Raw genomic sequence first — 25,611 nt, forward strand, 5'->3', positions numbered from 1 at the left:
CTTCCTATCTTGGTATCATCTGCAAATGTAATCAACATTATCTATTTTCCAGCATCCTGGTCATCATCCAGGTACTCTGTGTTCAGGAAAATGAAAATATTTTCATTAGAACCAGATCTAGGACCGACCTCTGCACAACCCCACTTGATGTATCCTTTCCCTGTGAAAAATGAATCATTGATAACTACACTCTAAACACTTTTGCAGCTAGGTTAGCTCCTGCCCTAATAGCACACCACGTTTCTGTATTTTGATTTTGAGAAGGTCCTGAGGGACTGTTCTTTCTGAGACATTGGTGATCTGAATAGAGGGGGCTCAGATTAACAGCAAATTAATCCTCTGGTAGAAGGCAAGCCATAAATGAAATGCTAGAATACACAGTGGTCGCACTTGAAGACTACTGCTCATTTTTCTTTCCTCATCTTCTGAGAGGCAGCGTGGCTCTGTTTCTCAGGACCACATGGCATTTGACTCTAATGCTGCAGGGCAAACAGTGCATCTTTCAGAATATTTCATTTTGACTTTCTTGCTAGACGTGCGTGAAGTCTTCCTTCTCCAAAACACCTTTTCCGTGACAGGGGACTTACTGTGTAGAATGAATGTTGGTGTTCCCACACTTTTCTGAATAACTGCACAGTAAGAAGCCAGCCTTGCCTGGAAAATAGATTTTATTTGTGGAATTGGTAAGTCCTGACTTGTGATGACATTTTTGTAGAATAAAATGTAGCAGTGAGATTACTTATTAACATTAATAAGTGAAATCCAGCCAGGAAGAATATATGATACTGCATCTAAAAGGGTGCTAAGTAGGAATATGCTGCTAGGATAGTTTTGTAGCGCAACTGCATTAGGTGTGAGGAAGCAAAAATGCTTTTAATGGTGTTTGCATCACAGATTCTGACTTTAGCTCACCTCTGATTAAACTCTATTTATATTAAATATACAGACATGATTTTTTTTTTTTGTCTATATCTCGACTACTCTCTCTCTCTGGCTACATCCATACAGGTAAACTGCATGGTACAAGGTGTGGGGTGGGGTCAAGCACTTCCCTGCATCATCCAAAATGTTTAATTGCTCCTGTCCTTGGCTTTGTCCCCTGCTAACTAGCCTGTGTCCAGGCATGGTTTAGGAGCTGGTGTGGGTAACTCACTCTTCCCAGCAAGCAGTACGAGTGAAGCCACACTGTGTGGAAGGGTGCGGTGGAGAAATTTTAGCCATATGGACACAAGCTGTGCTGCATGTATTGCCCTGAGGGTCAGAGAATAAGCTTCGACCTGTCTTATTTATAAGCATTAAAGTAGCGACCACAGCACCCTGACAACTGTAAAAAAAGGTTGAAAAAAACCCCAACTTAGATATGCATTTTTAATGATTTCTAAAGGTCTGCTTCCCCTTGTGCATCCACCAGGATTGTTTTTAAGCCCAGATGTTAATACTTGCACATAGGTGACTTTTATTGCTGTTCATGTGTGTCTGACTTTGGACAAAGGTTCTTCTATGCTTGAGGCTCAGCACTTCATGAGCCATGGGTTTGTCTTCAAAATACTTTTTTTCATGGGTGTTATTAATATCTAATTTATGGTGTGGAGGAGGAAAAAGAGAAGTTTGTTTAGATTTTTGACTCATTAGCTTTATTCTGTGAGCAGATGAGTAACTCTGTGAACAAGGATGCTCACACATATGGTTTATGACATGACGTGGGCTGAATTGTAAGTTCCTTACTACTACTGAAGCAAGGCAAACCTGGCCCCTTGCTCCAGATGATTGCATGATAAAACAGGTTGGGCAATACTATGAAATGGCAGGAAAATGAAAAGGCAAAAAATAGCTGGATTTGTAAGTGAAACCAGCTTGCTTTGACTGATCAAGGAGAGAGACATTACTTGAAAGGTGTGGGGGTAGCTAGAAGTAGGGAAAGAAGGAGAATCAGGGTCAGAAGGAGAGAAAAGCAGGGAAGAAGGGAGAGAAACTAAACGCTCCCCTTCTTGGCAACAGTAGACTTGGCTTAGTTGTTTGGTGAAATCTTGCTTTTCCAGGCAAGATAGAGGTGGATGCCTTCAAAGAATAGGTCACTCCAAGAATCCAAGACCCTGTTGCAGGATGAGCTGAATTGCCACGGGAAGGTGATTGTCTTCATGTGTTTCTGATTCAAGGAATCTCTTATATTTTATACTATGCCTGATGTTAGGTGAAGTGTGATGTTGGAGTAGTACACAGAATCACAGAATAACCAGGTTGGAAGAGACCCACCGGATCATCGAGTCCAACCGTTCCCATCAAACACTAAGAAAATAAAGTCCTCTCATCGAGGATGTATCAGATATTAAACTGATAAGAACAGATACTACACTTGATCTTAGCCAAAAGGCCGAGAAGCGATCATTATCAACATGTGAGCAGGAAAGAAGCTTCAACATTTAAAAGTCAAGATACCGCTGAAGTGAGACATCCCTGTATACTTAGTCTCAGCCAAAGTTTCTCTTCCTTCTGTTACAGAAGCTAATATTTGGTGTCTTAAATAATACTTAAACTAATGTGCAGAAATGTTTCTTGATGCTAAAATCCATTGATCACCACATACTCGCACACCAGCAGTGTTTGATGTTGTGCCTCATTTGTGTTAGAAAGTTTGCAGATGACAAACCGAGCAGTGCAGTAGCTGCACTTGAGGGAAGAATTGCTGTCCAGAAGGACCTTGACAGCCTTGAAGAGTGGATCTAGGCAAATCTCATGCAGTTCAACAAGGCCAAGTGCAAGGTCCTGCACCTGGACAACCCTTGGTATCGATACAGACAGAGATGAATGAATTGAGAGAAGCTGTGCGGATAAAGACTTGAGGATACCAGTAGATGAAAAATTGGACATGAGCCGATAGTGAGTGCTCGCAGCCCAGATTATTTTAATCTGTTGACGGTATTAGGAGCCAAGCTCTGAGCCTTTGGCAGTTCTCTGAATTGCTCATCATCATCTTGAATTTAGATTTTGTGATAATTAGGATGCCTGAGTTGGACAATGAGAGTGGGCAATCTGATCTAACCCTTCATCTCCTAAGTTGCTATTTTTCCAGCCATCTGCGTGTTGTGAAAGCAGACTGGGAAACTCTCAAATCATTAAAGGTAAAGGGGCTAAAAAGAGAGTTATCTTTAACAAGCCACTTCCGAGTTGTTTGCCAACCACATCTTGAGTATCAGGAGGACATAGTGAGGTGTGTGGTCATAGAACACTATAAACAGGAATTAAACCGACTGTGTTTTGTAAATGCACGTTGCTGAAAGTTGCTCCCCGCTTGTTTTTACGGCAAGACTCAAGCCCTGCTCCGATGCAGCGTGGGCTGGTTTGCTGCCTGTATCCTTTTGGGTTCTCAGTGCTTTCAGATGCTGTGGGAGAACGGGAACCACAAACCCAAACGGGGCACTAGTCACAACCAGATGTTGGGCTGCCTCATGTGCCAGGAAGCGGAGGGTGATAAATCACAGCCAGGCATGGGTTGGGCTGTGACACCCCCTGCACATGTGATTGCCATTAACGATTCGCTCTGCAAGTGCCAGCGAGAGTGAATGAAAATAACAAGGCGGTAAACAAAGAGAGGTTCGGCGTCTGCGGGGCTGCGTGGGGATTTTCAAAGGCAGCAGGGTAGGACACACTAACTTACATGCTGTCTCCACGCGACAAATGCAAGGGCTGAAAGGTCATAACTAGGCTTCAGGAGTCAGAGACTAAAAGAAAAGAGCATCAACATGAAATAAACACGTGCAAGTTGCCTTTATTTAGGATAAAGTGTTTTAATAGCTAGTTTTAGAGGGAGGATTATGTGTAAAAGACTCCATTGCCTGCAGAATATACTTTTTAGGGTAACATGGACCTGCTCCCTCTTTTTATCTTTTACTTGTTCTTGTTACCCGAGTGTGTGATCTATGGTGTTGGGAGCAGTAACATCCTCAGAGCCAAACTGGATAAAATAAACCATGATTCTTGCAAGGGCTCCAGGCAGAACTCCATCACAGCTAGGCAGTTAATCATAGAACCATAGAATTATTTAGGTTGGAAAAGACCTTTATGATTATCAAGTCCAACTGCAAGTCTAACACTCCTTTCAGGCAGTCGTAAAGAGCAATGAGGTCTCCCCTCACCTTCCTCTTCTCCAGCCTAAACAACCCCAGTTCCCTCAGCTGCTCCTTGTAATACTTGTTCTTTGCACAAAGCCAGCCCCTCAATGTCCTTCTTGTAGTGAGGGGCCCCAACATGAACCCAGGATTCGAGGTGCAGCCTCACCAGGCGCACGATCCCTTCCCTGTTCTGCTGGCCATGCTGGTTCTGATCCAAGCCAGGATGCTGTTGTAAGAGTTGATAGTATAGCAATATAGGCCATGTTTGGGAAACACAACACTAAGTGTTCTTAGAAACTGAGTGCAAGATGCATGCTTTAGCATAATGGCAAACTCATTACGCATACATTTAAATATCTTCTCCAGTACAACCAGTGTTTTAGAAAGGTCATGGGTTCATTCATAGAGTTTAAAAGCCAAAAGGGACCATGGGATCATCCAACATGACCTAATATGTGTTATTATATCTTATCCAGTTGCTTTTATACTAAGCACAGTACAATAAACACATCCCACCTGGGGGTTCAGATCTGATTTGGAGAATCTGTAAGAAGAATAAGTCACCCATGGCAGTAATAGTAAAAGGTTAGTGACCCTGGCTGTTCAACTCTGGCACTGTGTCTCTAATCTGGGATACGTCTAGCTGGTGTTTCTTGTTATGACTCCCTCTGCTAGACTGAAGCATTTGCTGGACGCTGGTGGTTTCTTTCTCTTAATACATCAAGTCAAGTCATCTTTCAGCAGCTCTATGTTGATACGCTAAATATCACGCTCTTTCCATTTTTCAGCATAAAGCATTTTTTTCAGGTCTTAAATTGCACCACTGCAATTGCGTTTCCTTTCCCCACTGAGACCTCTGCATGTTTCGGTGCCGCTGCTCCCAAAGGACTGCAGCTCCTCCATCCTTTAGGTACAATTTGACTTGACTCCTGCTCCGCTGCTGTGCTGAGTGATGGTTTGCTGCCACAGTTATGTGGGCACAAACAGACTGAGGTCATCAATTCGAGCATGCTGTGTAGCTCACTAACACCAAACAGATTTTCCAGTTGGAGGATATGTTTTATACCTGAACAATTCAAGGCTTATTGCTTCCCCTGAGGTTCTTCTAGGACCAGAATTTTTCATCAAATTGTTTGACTCTATGCTCACGTGCAACTGCCCGATACAAAATTAAACCATGTAGCATAGATTTAGATGGGATACGAGGAAGAAATTTTCTGCAGTGATGGTAGTGAAACACTGGCACAAGTTGCCAGGGGAAGTCGTGGAGCTGGAAACATTCAAGGTTAGGTTGGATGGAGCTCTGAGCAACCTGATCTGGGTAAAGATGTCCCTGCCTCTGCAGTGGGTTTGGACTATATGGCCAGTAAAGGTGCCTCCCAACACAAAGCATTCTATGATTTATAGGCACTCTATTTCCTGTGGGTTTTTTAGTGCATTAGCATTACCTTTGCATTTATTACAATATGTTTGTGGTCCACTAATTTTCTAATACAGTAGTCCTCTAGAGTGGCATAAGCTGGCTGACATACTAGAACTGTCCTTGCTTCTACCATATGAGTTATTTTAAATCTGAAACTGTGGCAGCGCAGGGCATGCAAAGTGTTGCTAAAGCATAAAATTGCAACAAGCGGGGAATTTGTGTGTGCGCTAATGTCAGAAAGAATGAATTAATAATAGTGAGTAATTGTTCAGTGAAGCCTGAGGGTGATCAAGAATGCACATACAAACTCAGAAGATATTTTTAGAAAGTCCTAAGTTTGACCATTCAGGCAATTAAGGATGGTTCTGTCCGAAAAAATTTGCATGTACAGAATATAATTTGATGTGCCTTTACACTTGTATCTGCTGTTAAGGTTTGCCCTGCAAGTGAGGATGCATGTAAGTGTTTCAAGCAAGTAATGATCATTTTGTCTCAAGCTATTCTAGAAAAAATATGATCTTCGTAGAGCTTTGAAAAATGTAATTAATCATCACTGCTTCCCCTACAAGGAAGAATGGTTTTGAGATTAGGGCTTTGGAGGGGGACTTGGAGAATCTGGTTTATGTTTCCTAGCTCTGTCACAAGCATTCATACATCTTCAGGTTGTATTTCAAAATAGTTTATCTAGCAGCTCAGTAGAAGCAGAAATAACCACATTTTCAAACGCAATAATTTTGTTATGTACTAAGCCCTCTGTAAACTCCTTTGCGGCTGTGGGAGTTCTTGAAAAGACTGAATGTGTCTATCTGTACCAAGTTCATACCTTTAAATTAGGAATAATCCCTTTCTTTGACCATTTTACTTTCGTCTTCCCTTCTGTGTCTTGTAAGCATTTTGGAGCAGGGACTATGCTTAAAACTTAAACTATGCTTATGTGGTTCCAGGGAAGACCTCAGCCTTAGTTTTGCCTGGGGGTATGATTATAATACGAATCCTAATTTGAAGTTGTTTAGCCTAAAAAGAAAAGTCTGGGAAGAGATTAGGTTAACAGTTTTCAGATACATACAAGGCTGTGGCAGAGACGGGAAGGATTGCCTGTTCTTACCCACCTTGCTGGAGAGGGTAAGAACATCAATTGTAACAAAAGAAATTTGAGTTCTCTATTCAAAAAAATATTACAGTGGTGAAAAGACGGATGTTCTGCAGGAGTCTGAAGGGTAATCATGAGGTCTACATCATCAGATATCTTTAAAAGCAAGCTAGATTGGATCCTGCTATGGGACCAGAAGGGTAGACTAGATGACCCTGAAAAGTCATTTTCAGCCCTATTACTCTGTGACACTCAACTTTATTTTGCAGTTGCCTCAGGTTGATCGCTTGTGTTGCCTAAAACCATGTAGAGTGTTGTTCATAAGTCCAGGATTTGCTATGCTTCTCTATTTGCCAGTAGATCTCTCCTTGGGCTTCTCTTCAGCAGTGCCAGAAGCTAATGCTGCTCTTTCACTTTGGGATGGTATTTTTTTTTTCCTGAAGCACAGAGCTCTACCTTGAAATATGACTTTTCCAACTGTGAAGGTGGTCATTTGTTTTCACATAGAACTTGAGGCAGGACAGGAGAAGGTGTTTGGTTTTTGGTGACGTTACCCACATGTAATTTTTGGCTGCGTACGCAGAGAGTGGAGTGGAAAGCCTTACTTTCCAGCTGGCTTCACTCTGCAGCACGGGACTCCTAGCCAGGTTTCTCAGGACAATTTAAATCACCTCAGACTCTGGCTTGCTCACTCTTGTGCAAGTGGAAGGGTATGGCCGTGTGCATTGAGGGCTTTGCTCCTTACCAAAACTTCTTAAGAGTTAGGTGTTAATGAATGGTGATGAAAGGGCACTGCTCTGAGCAGAGAGGCTGCACTTGTACTGGGAAATAAAATGCGCCGAGGCGTCTCTGGTCTTGTGGATAAGTGGCACAGCAGGACTTAAATACTTATATCTAGCCAGATGTTTTTCCTTCAAAACCGGGCAGTCACATGTATGCCATCTGCCTGAGGGCAATGATCCAGGCTACAGCCGGCCACGACTGGGAAAAGTGCTAGTTGTCATGGGCCAAGTTTCTGTCAAGGACTATGCGAACATTTAAAGAGTACAAATGATCATTTACTAGTGCTTGGACCAATGCCTTGGTCCTTCTTAGTTTGCAAGAAGTGTAGCTCGTGGACCTACAGCAGCCGTGCCAGCAGACCAGGGATGTGGGATGACCATGCAGCTGAGCTCTGGAGGTTGATCTGGGGTTTCACTCTGGAGGGGCAGCACATGACCCAGGTGAAGCCTGTACTGATGCAGCAATTAGTGGCTCACATCAGAAATCTGGTGTTCAAACCTTCTAAATGCATTACAAAAGCTCCCTGCAGTGCTCCTGAGGCTTTGACCAGATCGATACTCAGGCACGCAGTCTGGGGCACCCAGACAGGCTGGGTGTTAGTTCTAACCCCATCTCCCCTTTGATTGCTCTGAGAGTTGGCAGTGCCCACTGCCCCTCTAAGACCTGGAGACAGGGCTGAACGTGCTTTTGCACTTAATGCGCTGTGCTCCCTGGGAAACCTATTGGTTGGGCTCATTTTTTATGAGAAACAGGTGGTAATTGTCATCTATGGACCAAAGCTGTTTGAAGACTTTAACAGGAAATGTTTTCTCCTTGAGAGAGGATTGCTTTCATTCAATCAGCTTGGATGATAATGCTTGTACGGCACTAGAATATTGGAATCTAATATGCAAATCAAATTTACTTTATTTTCTATGGTCACTAGGTTATATCCTCTGCTATACTCTTCGGTTCTGTTGACACATACAACCAGATCTCTCAAGAGTTTATTGCCTTCAGCATTTGGCTCACAACTGGGGATTGATGAGGGTGGTGGAGCTGACAGCGCAGTAGCCTGAGGTAGATCTGCTGTAGTTATCAGCAGAAATGTTGTGGGCTTGGCCATGTAAGCTTCCAGCACACATCACCTGCTTGTCTTAAGCTTGTTTTGGAAAGACCACCTCTACGTATGAGCCATGTGGTCTCAGGGTAGAAGTATCATTCATTAAGTCTTTGGCATGTAAACTGTGACAGCCAACAAGCTTTCCCATTAGTGTTACTTGTAATTATGACTTTTCCTACTGACTAGTGGAAGAAGGCTAGCACATTTCACATATTTCATCACTCAGACATCGTGTCTTGTCTTTTCTGCACTATGTTTGACTGACATCTGTGCAGTTCTTGAACCCCAAACAGTCTGTTGATGCCTGTTATATGGCCAGCCGTGTCCACCCATCCAGGGAAAAGAGCAATTCCTGAGTCCAACTCACTCTGGCCTGGCAGTCAGAAACTTCAGCTAACTCCGTTCAGATTCCACAGTGGTGACTTCCACACTATGAATGCAGAAGGGCACAACTGTTTTGAATTTCTTCTGTATTTATGAAATGAAAATAATTCTTAATAAAATAATTATGAGTGCTTTGTTTGATTAAGCCTCATATTTATTGGCAGCTCTTTTTGCAGCTCTTTGCTGCAATTAGTGTTAAAGCTGGAGCACAGAACAAAGGAAGCAGAGGAAGGCTGGGTTCAGGACTAGTTGCACAGAAAGCTTTTAATTCCCCTCTCAACGGTCCATATTTCATGGTAGCTCGTGTCCATATGTGTGCATGTGCCACCACTAGCAGAAGCCAGTTTAAGACCTCCAATTGAGCTCTGTGCCAAAGTGTCTCAGGGCAAGAGTTCCATTAATAATTATTTCTAGGAGTTTGTACTCTCCAGAACTGGAGCCAGACCTGAGAGCACAGCCGTGTGCTAAGCTTGTTACCCAAGGAAGGGAAATAATTTAGATTGGGTGGAAGGTTTCTGTCTCAAGAGAGCTGGAGTGCTTGTAAATCTCTGGTTATTATAGAAGTGGGGAGATGCAGTTCACCCTGTTTGTGGGTGATCACCTTACCAGAGCTGTGTCTCTGGCTCCACATGCTCAATGCTGATGTGAACTTAAATTTAAGACTGTTTATTCTGTTGGTTTTCCCAAGAGTGCAATCAGGGTCTTTGTTGCTGGAAAAATCCTGATAAATACCAACAGAAGAACCAGAAAAAACCTAAATGTAAAACATGCTGTAAGAGATGCTCTTCTGAAAACAGCTGGAGGTATTGGTCTCCATCAGAAAATGGACTTCTGTTTTCAGTCAGCCAAACTGAAAAGGAAAAAGAATTTTAATATCAGAATGCACCATCACATTTTTGTGAAATGCAAGCATGATTAATTGTGTACAAGTGTGTCACTAAAGCCTTGCCTAGATGGGAATGGATGGGGGATGAGAGTTTCCACATAGGAAGTTATCCTTTATCTCTGCAGTTGGTTCTAGCGCAACCATGGCCAGGGAAAGCATGGATGGGAAACAGCCTTTGAATAGCTCATTAAATCAAATGATTGATAGAAGCATGGCTTAAGAATAAGTTCCGCTGTAATTTTACAGAGCGATTGTAATGGTATTTAAGAGAGAAATCTTAGGAACCCAGGAACATGGGGGAGGTTAGCTGTGTATCTGTCATCTAGTTTAGCTCTCTGCCATTTGCATCATTTAGTTGAAATATGGAAAGATTAAAAGTCAAAGACTTCCCTTTGACATAAAAAGGAGCAACATTTATGGCTTGAATTTGGCCCAAGAGACTTTTTTATCCCACCATCTCTCCCTTAAACCCTGCTGGTCTCTTTGATGGATGAAGTGCCCAGTATAATATCCTTTTACAATCACATGGGCCTGCTAAACTCTCTAACACAACCTTTTTTGTTCTTTGTGTTTAAAGGGAAAGGAGGAGCATTAGGGAAAGATATGGTAATATGTTTCCTTCCTGTTTCGGGGCAGTAGCAGCTCTACACTGCGCTAATAAAGTCGTTTGATAAGAGTGTTCAGCTTGGGCTGGCTAATTTAAGTCTTTTCATTCTCGCTGAAGACTGAGGTCTGTTCTCCATGTAACTCTGAGAAGTTGAGGGGATGTGTACTGCTTCACGAGGGTAGATGGTGCAGCACAGCTACCTCTGTATAAATTGTTTTGGTTTTGTTACAGGTATGGTTGGAACACACGTGCAGGGACAGGTCAGGGGAGGCCAGGTGATTTTTTTTCAACTGTCTTCTTTCCCTGTGGAGCATTCAGTGTCTCTAAAGGGCTGTCCATTCTTGTAACCCATAGCTGATAACATCCGTGAGCTTAGTATGTGTCACAGCCCTGTGTCTGGGTACCATCCCACAGGGCTATCCCAGCTTCTTTTGCAGTGGATAAGCAGCAGATCCAGCTCTTTTCTTTGCCTGACGCATGTCCCGGTCATTGGGTCCCATGTCTGCTGTGCTGCTACAGACCTGTGATTTCATGTCCCACATACTTTGAGCCCTGAGGAGCAGTGCTGACCACCCAAGCTAGGACAGCGGCTTAGTCTTCTGGACTGGACCTGTGGAGTTAATGGGGTATATCTGTACTGATGAACAAAACAGTTCCAAAGCCTAGAAGATCCTGACATTGTGACTCAATAGAACGTCCTGCTAAGTTGTAGAAATTATATTTGGTGTTGCATCATCCTGACACGGCTTAGAAGTTAGCATGGGCCACATGCTATTCCCAGCAGGCATTCTGGGTGGACCTACCCTGTTTTAAATGTTAAGAGAGTTTAATGGCACTAAGTTTGTCAGACTGTACGAGGCTAATGGTGTGTTTAATTTCCTTGCATCACAGCAACCACAGTTTGCTACTTCCAGAATGTGTAAAAGTGGCGGCTAATGCTCCCTGTGTTTTTGTAATGGTTGCAAATACCAGATCATAGCATCATAGAATGGTTTGCATTGGAAGTGACCTCAAAGCCCGTCCAGTCCCACCCTCTGCCATGGGCAGGGACACCTCCCACTGGATCATCTTCATTCCTTTGGACTCACTCGAAAGACCATCTTTATTTTATCTATCACAAAATCTTCATGGGTCTAAGCAGAACACCATAAGGACCACACGCATTTCCCTTCCTGAGTTTCCTCATCACCCTTTGCATCAAGGTCAAGGTCTGCTCATAAGGCTGGGGTCATTCCTCCTACGCCTGAGTTCTTTTCCAGATCACAACCTCCATCTTCCTCTGCAGCCAGGTGCTCGTTGCCTGCGGGTAGCTGTGGATATTGTATATTTAGTCTCTGACCTTTCAGAAGAAGGTAAACAAACCAGAACATCCTCAGACGACATCAGACCCCCAGTGGGGAAGAAGAATCCTTTCTGCTTCTGAAGATGATCAGAGAAGATACAAAATCTGAGGGTAAACATCATCCTTGTGCACAACAAGCAACATGAACCCCTTCATTGCCTGCTTGGCTGCATCTCAGACTCTGAGGCCAGGAGGAGCCAGTCTGACCATTCTTCTTGTCTCTGTCCTTTCAGCCCTATGACGGTGGATTTACAGGGTGTTGCAAGCTGGGTGAGGACTGGAGCAAGCCTCTGCTCTGCAAACTGTTGTGATTCTCCTTGAAAGACTCTGGGAAGGTGTTTACAGGTGACATACCAGTTACCACTCATAGGTTTCACTAGATGCCTGAGTTGGACTAATGCCATAGCCATTTCATTCCTTTTATCAGCCAGCTATATGGAGGCTAGACTGATGATAGGTTTTGACTTCCAGCCTTGTGTAACTTGGCTGCAAATCTGTACTTAGGTGCCTCCAAAGTTTATATTGCTCTTGGGAAATCGGGCAGGCAGTTCTTTGCACCAACTGCTGTACAAGCACAAAAATGACATTTCTTCTACTTACTGCATTTTTAATTAGAGTGTGCCTCTCTCATAACGTATCTCAGTTTGAACTCTGTTTGTCATAGACTTTACATTACCTGGAACATAACTGGCAGTGAAATATTTGCTCAGGATTGAAGAAAATATCTTCACTCAAGATTTTTTGTAAATACAGATTTTTTTCAGATAGGTTATTTTCCACAGAGAAAAGTCTGAAGCAACTCAAAGATAGAAAGCTCTAACCAGGCAGAATAGTGAGCCAGTTCTCACCCTCCACCGTAACAACAACTTTAATGGGATGGCAGAGGTGTGAACAAGGTGGAGATTTAACAGATTTCTACGTTGAACTTGATGTAATTCCTGCTAAACTGGGAGAAAGTTATAAAGGAGGTTTACCTGAGAGTAAATGAGAGATTAATCTCCTGCTTTATTCCACTGAAACAGCTAGTGCTTTGATCTTTGTTCAATTATTTATTTCTACTCCCACTGTGCCTAGGAGTCTTGGGCATGAATCACAGCCCTCTCCTGCCGGGCTGAGGTCCGGTTTAATACTTTAATATCTGATATGTTTCTTATCAGCATCTGCATCTGGCAGTCAATAAGTTAACAGCTATTTTTCTCCTCTAACTGTTATGATCCCATGCAGTTATTAGAATTAAGGTAATTAAGGTGTATTACTTCAGATTTTAAGTAATCATAGAATACTTTGGGTTGGAAGGGACTTTAAAGATCATCTAGTTCCAAACCCCCCCTGTGGTGGGCAGGATCAAATCCCCCTGGACCAGCCTGCCCAAGCCCCATCCAAGCTGACTGTGAACCCCTCCAGGGATGGGGCAGCAACAGCTTCCCTGGGCAGCCTGGGCCAGGGCCTCCCCACTCTCTTTGTGAAGTAATTCCTCCTTCTGTCTAGTCTAAATCTGACTCTCTCCTGTTTATCCCCATTGCCCCTCATCCTACCACCACAAGCCTTTGTAAACAGCCCCTCCCCAGCTTTCTTGTAGCCCCTTCAGGTAGGAAGGTCACTATAACGTCTCCTCAGAGCCTTCTCTTCTCCAGGCTGAACAATCCCAACTCTCAGCCTGTCCTCATAGCAGACGTTCTCCAGCCCTCTCATCATCTTTGTAGCCTCCTCTGGATCCGTTCCAACAGGTCCATCTCCTTCTTATGTTGGGGATTCCAGAACTGGACCCAGTCCTCCACATGAGGTCTCGCAAGAGAGGAATAGAGGGGCAGAATCCCCTCCCTTGACCTGCTGGACACACTGTTTCTGATGCAGCCCAGGATCCCATTGGTCTTCTGGCCTATAAGTGCACATTGTCAGCTCATGTCGAGCTTCTCATCAATCAGCACCCCCAGTGCTGATGTGGGTGGTTATTGGAACTGCAATTATAAACATCTTGTCACTGTAACCCAAGCAACTTGTGAGGCAGATTTCATCCTGTGCAGTTGCATCAATAAGGATTTATTTTCCTTTAGAGGACTGACCACTCTTGTTTGTGAGCCGACCAAATTCTGCAGCATGTGTCTTTACAGAGGTGGGCAGTCTCTCTGTTGGTATGAACAGGGATAACCCCAGTATGGGACAGAAATACTTTGAAGGATGGTATTTATGAGTTTCTTTGCTGTTTACAGGGTCTTGTAAACCACCCCTGCCCATACCCCTTCCTGGAAATTTGTTTGTTGAAGGTTTACTTGCTCAAAAGATGTTCGCAGCCTCTTTGTGTTGGATTAATCCTTTCATCTGATGATAAGATATCAGGGCTGGTGGGCTCAAGATATCTGTAGAGGGAGCAAATACTGCAATACAGAGCTTTATGTTCCACTTGAAAGAAGTGGCACCTTAAATTGAGTGCATACCAGATAAAGAATCCACACTGGGTTCAAGTTACTAGCAGCAAAGGTATGTGTTAAAGTCTTAAATCTTTTTTTCTAAGTCTCCAAAATGAAGCTTAAAAATAGATGTGCTGCAGCATGAAGTGAGCTCCTCGGCTGGGAGCTAGCAACCTGCATTTCCTAGGCAGTACATAATAAGAAACACTTGTAAACATATGGCAGATTGAGATACATCTCCATCTACACTTTCAAAGTGGTTGAATTCAGTCATTTTGAAAAGTGAGGTAGGAGAAATTGCTACCCAAACAGGCAGAAACTGGACCATGCTTGGCAAAAGCTGCTAGAAAGGGAGGGTTGCTGACCTTCCCAGAATGAGCTGTCATAGGGCTTGTCTGGGATGGCAACGTGGTGAGGATTTTTCAATGAATCAAGTATTCCGAGTAGCTGGGATGCGTCAGACACCTGCTAGTCTTTTAAAGAGGTCTCAAGGGAGTCTGAAGTATTCCTGGAATAATTTCTGCACTAATTGGTGGGTAGGATTTGATTCAGGATCCTTTAACCCCATTAAGATTGGAATAAATGAGATAAGCCTTTGCTCAGCGGTGTCCAACACTGATATATATATATATACACACACATATATATACATGTAATTGCATACTTGCAGCTCAGCCTTGCAAAGCCTTACTTGCACTAACGCAATTAACTGAAGTGATTAACAGAGAGATTAATCAGCCTATCTGTATAGTCGATGGAGGGATGAATTAGTCATCTCCTATCCCAGTAAAATGACTTCAATTAGGTGTTGTGAATCCAGAGATCATTCAAGATAAAGATATTCACATAAATTAATCTTAATTACTTGTGTGAAGGGTGGAAAAGTGCATACAAGTGTGTGTGAAGTATTGTTTTTGCTGAACATTTCATGAAGCCGAATAGAACCAAATATTTAGCTTTAAAAACCTGTGTTCTCTTAAAAGCATCATTATTAAGTACTGGAAAGCTGCCACAAGTGCCCTGCACTGCCTATTCCCACATTTTTTTCCTTTGCTCCCAGACTGCTGGTGAAAGTAGCTGCAGGGCAAGTTGCATAAGAGCATGGGGTAGGTGCTCAGGAACATCCTCGATGGGCTAAACCAAAACCCTGGCATTGTTTTCCATGGTGTGCAGCTGCTTTTATGTGGCATCAGGAAAGTGACTGTAATTTGCTGTTCCACAAACCTGGCAGTTACTCGTGGTCGCAATTGTAGTACCGCTTGAGCTCGCAGTCCTTACTGCTCCCTCAGGATACGCGTGGAAGCAAGATGATGCATGCTACGTGTTTTTCTACTAGAAAAAAAAGAATAATAATACATAAACCATGCAAAGAACTTTTCACAGTCTACAAGCCAAACAATTTAATGCTGATGCTGTGTGTTAGAGAGGTTCTGCCAGTTAAATGTGCTACTTTAAAAAAACAGGGGATGTTTAGTACTCTCATAATTCATAAACATCTATAGGGTTTTTTCCCCTTAAACTTTCCACTGCGCTCAGGAAGTCTCTGTCCCAAAGGAGGATGTCTCACAGGTTACAGCCATGGGAATAGATGGATTTATATTGAAAGAAGTTTTGCCACTTTGTTCATAAACCTTTGGATTTCAAGTTTATTAGTGTAGCCTGGCATCCTGGATAAGCCAAGTTCTGAACAACAGGAGAAAACTATCTCTGCATCAAGCTCTGAAACTTGGACAAAATTGTATTTTTTCTCAGTAAATATTAATTTGCATCCACCCATATGTAGCTGATGGGCATTTAGCACTGTAGCAGCCTTATATGGTTTTGTTTACTCCTAGTCTTTATTCTAATGCTATTGATAACCTCTCCTTGTGCAGGGTTTCCTGCTTGGGCATCTCATGGGATCCCGGGAATTGCCACACTAAGTCAAGCATGTGACCAGAGAAAGACATTGCCTTTAATAGCAGAGGTTACTGGCTGCTTTCTGATGACGTTCCTCAACTCGTGTCATCAAGGCACTACTATCTTTTTGGAAAAAACTTCTAGAGCCTTGTCTGGTGCGTTGCTCTTTGATTACTGAGAGGAAAAGCTAATGAACTGATAAAGGACTAGCATGCACTGTTGGATGAGTAGCATTTGGATAAAAAGAAAATATTATTTTACAGAGCATAGTTTTACTGTTGTAATTACAAACATTTTTAATTAGGTAAGAGGAGCAGATGGGAGCTGCTTGCCAGCAGACACTGAGAGAAACTATGTGGGAACATCCAGGGATATGCTGTTGGTTTTTCTTTGAATGAGTTTTTTTCTGGAGCATTTCTCTGATGCTTTACAGGTAACCAGTGGTTTGTGGACCAGAGGACGGATGCTTCAGAGATGGGCTCAGGAAATCCCCTAAATGTCTCTCTTGGTCAGAAGTCTCAGAAGAGAAATTATATCCATAATTCTTGGAATATAATAGTTGGATCATATCAGACTAGTTTTTGGCTCAGACACCAAATCACGAGGCTTCGTACCTTTGTTCAAATAGTCGGGCACTGCAGTGTAGCTGTGGATGTTCTCACTATGTCTGGTACCTTCCTCTCCTGCCTGGGCTCCTGCTTCCCTACCATCGCTCTCCTGTCCCTGGTGGAGTTTGCATGGTTTTCCATCAGCTTCAGTGTGTTTCAGGCCTCTGTCCCTTTATTCCGTCCCTTTCTCCTTATTTTATCTGGGATATCCTTGCCTTGGTTACCGTTTGTGTGTCTCTCGGTGATACATAACACTCATCCAGCCACTTACCTTCGGATATGTCATAGCGAACACCCTCAAGGACCGCTTTCACTGACAGTGCTTGTATTTTTTCTCTGAGATTAATGGAGTATATTTTGCCTCAAGTTGAAGAGAATCTGTTGCTGTGACTCAGCTGATGCCTGGTAACTCCCAGAGCTGCAACCACTTGGGTATGTGTTGGCATCCTGAGTACAGAGACTCTCCTCCCTTCTTCACATGAGCAATGCCTTGGCTCTGGATCAGCCACATTTGATCACGCAATGCTTACTGCTCCGTCAGCATCCTCCTAGGAGCCACGTATTGCATCACATATTTTCCTGGAAAACAGATAAGCTGCACAAAAGACTTCCTGCCAGACTCTATAGCCTGAACAAGTCAAGGGCAAGAGTTTCGTACTATAAAAGTAGTGTTGCAGTGTTAGTTGCTTGATAAAAGTGACTGAGTGCGATGAGGTGCTGAGGGACATGGTTTAGTGTTTGATGGGAACGGTTGGACTCGATGATCCGGTGGGTCTCTTCCAACCTGGTTATTCTGTGATTCTGTGATTCTGTGAGAAAGAATTGGAATTGTGTCTAAATCTGAAATCTAGAATTACTCTGCTTTGATTCAAAGTGGACTGGACATACATAGAGCACTGCATAAAAATACACTCTGTGGTAGAAGTTGCCTCTGAAGAGACCAACAAACTAGTGTTGTCTGTAATGCGTAAGAAAACCATATATCAGTGGGCTGGCTTGCAAAGTACAGTGCAAGTATGTGATAGATGCAGTCCAAAGACTGGGAATAGGGAAGGCTGGAAGAATGAGTCTGACTGCTTTACTAATCTTATTCTCCTTTTTGTGTCATCCTCTGTATTGTGTCTACCTTTTCACTGATAAAGGGCCTAGGCCCCCGATTCAGACATCCTTGTGTGCTGGAGAAAAAAGAAACCTCAAACCTGAATTTCAGATTTTCCTGTTATAGTCTGTGAGATTGGCAGCTTCTCCCATGTGCTCTCAGTCTCTGCTTGGCACCCTCGTCGTTATTTGGGTTCTTTTCCTTCCCTGCCTGCTGCCATTTTTGGAATTGAGGTACATCATTGAATGGTCAAATCCTAACCACGCTCAGCATGTAAATAAAGGGAAAGTTCCTTAATTCATCAGGGTTGAACTCGTTCCATATGTGAGTACCAAGTCAAACTTCTGTTCCTTCAGCAATCTTGCTGATAGTATTGTTTGATCCAGATCCATCTCAATTCCCTAAAATGCACTGCTGCTCCTCAGGTGAACAAGTTACTCTTGTAATCTCTGGGTCTGGTGGAGATTAAAGGCAGCAGGACTGCTGGAGAGGTCCCAGAGCTCTGGCTGGCAGAAGGTTGCATGAGGGATGTAGCTGAGCATGCTGGAAATCAGACAAGTCTTGGCTTGAACTTCATCCTCCTAAAGATGTGTTATCTTGTGAACTTGCAGAACTCTACTGACTTTGGTAGCAGGCAGCAATCTACCAGATGAAAGTAACTCTTTGTATCTGCAGGTCTCTTTTACAAGGCTTTCCTCCTTTTGATCCATTTTTCTTTCCAAATAGAACATTTAGGGAACAGCCCAGTGCATGTGATGCTTTCCACCATGCCCTTTGGAGACCAAAAGCCACATCAAGCAGGAGATTTATGAGTTGCTGGCAATAGATGCTTCATATTCTGTTATTACATTTAAGATGATGAAAGAAGAACAACTGACTTTCATGGCTATGAAAGCAGGAGGAAAACTGCCTGTGGATAGATCAGGCACATGCATCATTGGATAGAAATTAAGGTGTTGGTAGCTTCAAATCCTGATTTGAGAAGTTCAAGATAGAAGAAAAATATCTGACTAAAAGATGTGAAGCAGTTTGTAAGATTTTAACTCAGATACACTCAGGAGAATAAATCCAAAGGTAACCTTATGATTCATTATGTATCCCTAATTAGGCTCCTAAATTTAAGTAGACAGAATCTCTCCTGGAGGCTTTCAAAGGCACCCACCTTTCAGTGGTGAAGATACAGGGAGCTTAGGAACATAGCTTACTTAAGAAGGACTTCTTCATCCGGTACCTACAGGGCATGCTTGGGTTGAATTTTCGGATTAGGTGAAGTGGATCTTTTAATTAGGTTGGTGCATTTCGGGACTGGCAGAAATCGGTGAAACCAGGAGAAGGTTTTCTGCAGCCCCGTGCCAGGGGAGGAGAGGCTAGGAGGGAGCAGGGTTTGTGTTCTCTGCCTTGTGGAGTCTCAGTTGGAGGTGCACTGTCTCCTAAATATCCTTCATCTCCTGAAGCCTCTCGCATCATAGGTCCGTCATCTTGTGGGAGGTTTCACTGGGAGGAATGGTGAGACTGAGCTAATTTGTGTGGCATGGGCTTTTTTTGTTTTGATCTGGACACACTTCCACTTTTGAAGTCACTTCTCTGATTGCTGCTGTGTGAGAAAAGGATGAGCATCTCCTTTTCCATGAGCATCTCCTTTTCCATGGAGGGCAAAAAAAGACAAAAGGTTGTCTGTGTTACATTTATGTTCTTATTGCCCAAAGTTTCTGTAGTTTGCTGCTCTCAGAAGATGCAGTAAAGGGCAAAACATCTGGGCTGCCTCAGAAATAGTCTTGGCAGAGTGCTCTGAAGGCTTGTATGAATGTGTCAGGCATCCGAGCTTTTCCTGCTTCCCACCAGCCCAAAAATCACCAGCAGAAGAGACAGATCTCTGCTTTGGGCAACATCTCAAGGGAGGAGCGGGGCAGGAGCACCATGGGGCAGGCTGTGGGCTTGTGGTGGTGTAGGTGGCTTTGATTATGACAAAACTATTTTCCCAGACAGTCTCGCTTGATTTCCACGTGATGCTTGGAAGTGGACTTACTGTAATTGGCATGAGTCACTTCCTTGTTATTGGTGGTTTGGAACTGCTCCGCGTGGAAAACACGCCTGCAGCAGGCGTGTAACTCTGTCTTTCTCTTGGGTTTTTCATTCAGTTTCAGGATTGCTGACTGTATCGAGGCCGAGTGAAATAAATCCCTTTTTAAAATGGCTGAAGGAGATGGAAAGCTGAGGTCTTAACCAGTGATGGGACAAGGGGTAGTGGTTTTAAGCTGAAAGAGGGGAGGTTTAGCTTAGTTATTAGGAAGAAATTTTTTACTGTGAGCGTGGGGAGGCCCTGGTCCAAGTTGCTGCCCCATCCCTGGAGGTGTTCAAGACCAGGCTGGATGGGGCTTGGAGCAGCCTGGTCCAGTGGGAGGTGTCCCACGTTGGAACTGGATGGTCTTTAAGTTCCCTTCCAATCCAAACTTGTCTATGATTGTATGACTTTATGATTCTATGACCACTTGTGTTTGTTAAACCTCAGCTCCTTCTTTTTTTTTTGTGAGAGTGAAGATTTTGCATGGCAGCCTGTTGATCAAATCCTAGCTGTCAGACTTATATTCTGTTGCAGAAGGTCTCTTCGCATTTCCTGCTGTCTCCTGGGACACTTTACTCTTTCTGCATAAACTGTACAGTACTTTTACTCTAAATATGATACAGGATGCCCAGAGGTACGATATGGCTTCGCAGCCAAGGCACAGTGTTGATGTGCAGTGCACTCAGCTTATTACATAGGAATACCCAGGCCACGTAGCTGCTCATGGAGACACCTGAGAGCTGTAGAATCTGGTGGCCTCCCATGCAGTGATTATACCTATATCTGACCAAAAAGCTCCCCTGTCAGATGGAGGAGGAAGGCCTGGTGGCAGGGCAAGAATTAAAGGTAGGCTTTAGATGTCTGACATGACACACGTGATCACAAGAATAAGTACAACCTCTTGCCACGTGAGGCAAATGGGGTTTTAGTCACTTGAAAGGGGCACATCTAGCACCAAGTTGGATAGAGGAAGCTAGAAAAGGTTTCAACTTGTTCCTTGGCCATGTCTAAGACCCTTGGGAAAAAGCCAAGGGAGTAGGCTGTGCCTCAATTTAGTTTTGTTAATCCAATTAACATCTTCCACCCCCGTGTTTCTAGCTAGACAATGGGGTTACTGTTGTCACCAGGTGTAGAGTCTTCTTATGTATGTGACTTCTCCTTCTTGATCCGTGATTATATTGTGGTATTTTGTGGTCTGACACAGCCAAAATCCATTATTTTAATAGATATTGTTGACTGACTGCTTAGTGAATTTAGGTTTTACAGCACATAAAACACTTCAATTCTGCAATCTGAGAGCACCATATACCTGACATATGTGCTAAGGAATTGCTTTCTTGTAACAGTTCAGAAACATGAATGATCCCATTTCTGGCACGATGCTGTGCATTTCAAGTCTCAAAGAAAAAAAACCTTCAGAGCTCTAAAGACCTGCAGTAGTTTATGTTGGGTGTTTACTCACAGTAAGATTGGTTTTTTATTTCAAAAGTATGATGAGCGGCAACAATTCCTGGCCCCAGCCTGCCCTGATAAAAGGCTCAGCTGTAATTTTCAATGGTAAAGGAGAAACGTTTTGTTCAAATTACACTGTGCTTCAAGCATTCACAGGATTTGCTGAATGTCCTGCAGATCTGCTTTAATTATACTGAGCTTTCAGACTAAACCTTATAGGCTGGAAATGCACAAGTGACTATGTAGCAGTGAACTGGAGACTGACAAACTCCCTGTCTGTGTCTTTTTAAGATGGAGCTTTCACTGATCTCCCCTCCACTTGACTGATCTGTTTATACAGTGAAGATGGAGGCCAGCAGATAATTGGGTCCTGGGAGTGGAAGTCTTTAAGCATGTTTAGGACTAAGCAAGCAACAGGAAGCACCGAGTGATCAAAGTAACAAAGAGAAGGGATGGTTTGAGTGTGAGGCTGAAATATATGAAACTTAAGTTTGTTTCCTTTCTTTGGCACAGACTCCCTCTGCGAGACTGGACAAATCATTTTGATATTTAAACATTTTCAAAACTCTGTCACTGAGCCAATTCCTCATCTGTAAAATCTGCGCACTATAGCAGTCAAATGTTTGATTAGAGGAATAATATATTTGCTTAAATTGAAACACTCAGCAGCATATTTGAAAAGAATTCCTCAGAAAGAGCACAATTCCTCTGCAGAATAATCTCTTATGGCAATTGGCCGAACCTCCAGGAGTGGAGTGTTTAAAACTAGATAGATCAGAATAGCAGAAAATGCAGCAAATGATCTTGATGAGCAAAGAGGCGAAGTATTGGCTGGCCTTTTCTGTCTCTTAGTACTGTAATTCAGATTTTTTGCTGCTTGCATGCACAGTGACTTTTTCTTTTCATCTGCTGTCAGTTTTCTGGCCACACAAGAGAGTGCTTGTGTGCAAATCCCCACAGAAGGAGTCTCCACTGAGTACAAACAAGGACACTGTCAGCAGCACCAGCATGTGCCTATTCATGCTGTCCCGCTGGTTGCTTGTACCTGAATCTGATGGATCTGCTCTGCCAGTGAGAGCACGCTCCAGCTTTGATTTTCCTTTGCCCCTGCTCCTGCAGGGGGGAAGTTGCCAGGCAGTGAGGTTTTGTTGTGGGATTGGCACCGTTAATTCATTGCAAACGGGTAATGCAGGTCTTGGGTTGGGAACTGGTATGAATTATTGCTAGCGTGACGTTGATTCAGACAGACGAGCACTGGGAGCTTGGACTGCTTTTAAAATAGACACGGAGGGATTATATAAAGTCTTGAAAGCATGTAATGGCAGAGGGATTAACCTGCTGATCAAAAAACTCCTTTGCAGCTTTATAACCTACAACTGCCTTCTGCAGGTGTCTTCATAGAGTGTCACAGTGATGGTGAAACTTTGCTTCCCAGATCGAGTTCTGACTCCTGTGGAGTTCAGGCAGTGATGCCCAAGTTGGACCCACATCTCAAGGCTGACTGCTACCCCCAGAGAGACCAAAGGTCCCCAGAGGTTCCCAGAACAGCTCATCTCCTCTCCTCCTGATGATCCCATCTTATTTTTCATGTGCATTTCAAGGTGCAGGGCTCCTGACTCTCAGGCATGGTAACACTTTGATTGAAGGACCTGTTTCTTCCCATCTTGTCCACATATATCACTTTTTCTGCTGACAGAGTTGCTTTAACTTCTCTGCTTGACTGAATGGAATGGGCCAAGTGCCCAAAAACCTCAAGTACTTTTTTTTTTCTGGTGGATTTAATCATAAGTAACTTTTCTTGACACCTTGCTCAGTTCATGCCATGCTTTGTGTCAGACAAACTCCTCTCTGGAGAATTTAAACAGCGTATTTCAAAGGAACCAGATGTTTAATCTTTCTTGTGGAGTTGGCTTCCACACAGAAGCTAACTGGAAATCGTGAGGTGTTTTGCACTTGAGGAAGCCTTTCTATTTTACTGTCTTTCTAAATCAGACTATCTAAGCTGTGTATTGGTTTAGAATTGTATAAACTAGAAAAAGAACAGGCTTGCTGTGTGCCATCACTCTGCTTACTCTTTGCCAAGATAAGCCTTTCCTGGCAAAATGTCCTCAAGATGTTTATGGAATCCACAGAGAAAAATATTCCCTTGAAACAGAAAAGTCCTGGGTTCATGTGCATTAGACATCCTGTGTTCACTAAGTTTCTTCCAGTGTTTTAGAGGTGTTTGGTTGCTGAAGTGAAGACAAGGACCTCGTAGGAATTTTTGAAAGCACCAAGGTGCATGTTGATTGTGGTTATTAAGCACGTGCCTGCTTTTGGGAATCTCTCTTCATAGCTACCCATGTAAGTAGGCATCAAATGATCAAATGCCTACCTGGTAGTCATGTTACTTTCTCAGCCATCCCAAAGGGATAAGAGCACTACTCTACCCCATTAAGGGGCTGTGACAATTAATAGTCTCTGTGAAATCTTCCCTCTGAACACTTCTCCCTCCCTACTCTTCCTTGGGATGCTGCTGACCAGTTGCTGACTGATTTAACCATGTTTTGCCTTAGCTGGACTCCTCTCTCAGTCCTGTAGGTAGCATTCAGAGCAGTGGGGGCACAGAAGCTGAGGTAGAAAAGCCATAGCTCAGTTCCCTGGGTATGCTTAGGAGAAGATGGTGTTTCTTTCTCCCAGTTGGCTCAAATGTTTAGGCATCTGGTGGTACCTTTTTGAAGAAACATGCAGGTCCTCCCAGCCTGCATTGTGCCCCGGAGATGATCATTGATAGTGGGAGGTGGAAGGAGATGTGTACGAGGAAGAGTCAGTCTGGAACATTAAAAATAAAATCTGCTAAAAAGTTGTCTTTGTGCTCTTTTTGCTTCATTTTCTTCATTGGATGCATATCATAGAATCATAGAGCCATAAAAAAGTTTGGGTTGGAAGGGACCCTAAAGATCATCTAGTTCTAACCCCCTTGCCATGGGCAGGGACACCTCCCACTAGACCAGGCTGCCCAAAGCCCTGGCCATGAACATCTCCAGGGATGGGGCAGCCACAACTTCCCTGGGCGACCTATTCCAGTGCCTCACCACTCTTATCATAAAGAAATTCCTCCTTAAGTCTAGTCTAAGACAGCAGGTTACTGGGTTGCAGTTTGGATGAAAAGTGTGTAAGGGAAAACTGACTTCTTGCTTTGAAATACCTTTCAAGTCCTCAGCCTGAGATATGGTAAAAGGAGTCTTTATTTTTTGAGGATGCTGAGCCCTATACTCTTTGAATACTGGATCCCTTTGGGTGCCTCAAATTAGGCACCTAGAACTGCAGTTCTCCCTGACGATGTGGTTTGCACGATAATGTCTGTTCTTCCCACCTCCTCCTCAGACTTTGTGATATTTCTTTGGCACTGGTATGCCCCTTGCTCCTGTCTGGTTCCTAACAAGGGATGTGCTTCTTTTGCTGCCTTCTCATAGGAGGACAGTTGCCAATTCAGGTTTCACTAGAAACTGCTGTGCCGGCTCTTTGATATTCAGAAGCTGTGGTGTTTTATGTCTGCCTCCTGACCTAGCATGACTCTACTAATAATGCAAGAACTTCAGTGCTGTTATCTTGGCAGGCTAATATTGGAGGTCAGTCAATAAATATAGTTACAATTTTCTTTGCCTCAGCAAAGACAGCAAGTCAAACACAATGTAAACAAGGAGGTTGGATCACTTCCCCCACTAGTCATATTTGTAGTTATGCAGGCAAATTTAATGGGTGTGATTAAACCTCATGCTCCAGCTTGGCAGCTGATTAGCTGCAGGGGGCAGGCAGGAATTTTCTTTCTGATCCAGGTTTGCACTCTTTCCAAGTCCTCCTTCACGCCTGTGCCAAGGATTTCAAAGTGCTTTGCATTTTTAATTGTGGTTCTTCACGCCCCTATGTAGAGCGGTGATGAGAGAGAGCATGGTCAGCTATGGAGCGGTAGGGAAACTGAGGCAGTGTTGAAGAAAGGAGAGCTGAGCATCCTAGAAATCCTCTCTTGGTGTTTCTGTGGGTCTAGTGAACTTGTGCCTCGTTCTCAGCAGTCTGTGTCTTTAACACATTGAAGTCTTGGTTGTCTGCAGGGACAAAATAGTGCTTTTGTGTATATATTTGTATACAGACACTGATGGGAAATCTATATCTTTCTCCCCTAGAAATTTTAATTTCTTTAGGTTTGTCTTTTGTCACTCTATTCCTCTAATTTCTGAGTAGAATTGCCCATGATAAGGTTTCTTTTCTTGGTATGGAAAAACACTTTGCTTTCAAATACCCTCGGGTGCTGGCTGTGGCTGAGGCAGAGAACTGGTTCAGCTCAGTAAATGACATGCTGCTGTGTCCTTACAGGGCA

General features: G+C 43.4%; 1 protein-coding gene and 1 non-coding gene across 11 annotated transcripts in view; one reads left to right on the forward strand and one right to left on the reverse strand.

Annotated features, from left to right (window-relative positions):
• The window catches only part of EVA1A (eva-1 homolog A, regulator of programmed cell death), a 196,730-nt gene that overhangs the window by 156,849 nt on the left and 14,270 nt on the right, over positions 1–25,611 (forward strand). The window lies entirely within an intron of this gene.
• On the reverse strand, positions 2,192–2,383 carry LOC138718435 (U2 spliceosomal RNA). The gene has a single exon (XR_011337074.1). It is a non-coding gene; the product is annotated as a U2 spliceosomal RNA (small nuclear RNA).

This window comes from Phaenicophaeus curvirostris, chromosome 2 (assembly GCF_032191515.1).
Source record: "Phaenicophaeus curvirostris isolate KB17595 chromosome 2, BPBGC_Pcur_1.0, whole genome shotgun sequence".
NCBI classification, from domain to species: domain Eukaryota; kingdom Metazoa; phylum Chordata; class Aves; order Cuculiformes; family Cuculidae; genus Phaenicophaeus; species Phaenicophaeus curvirostris.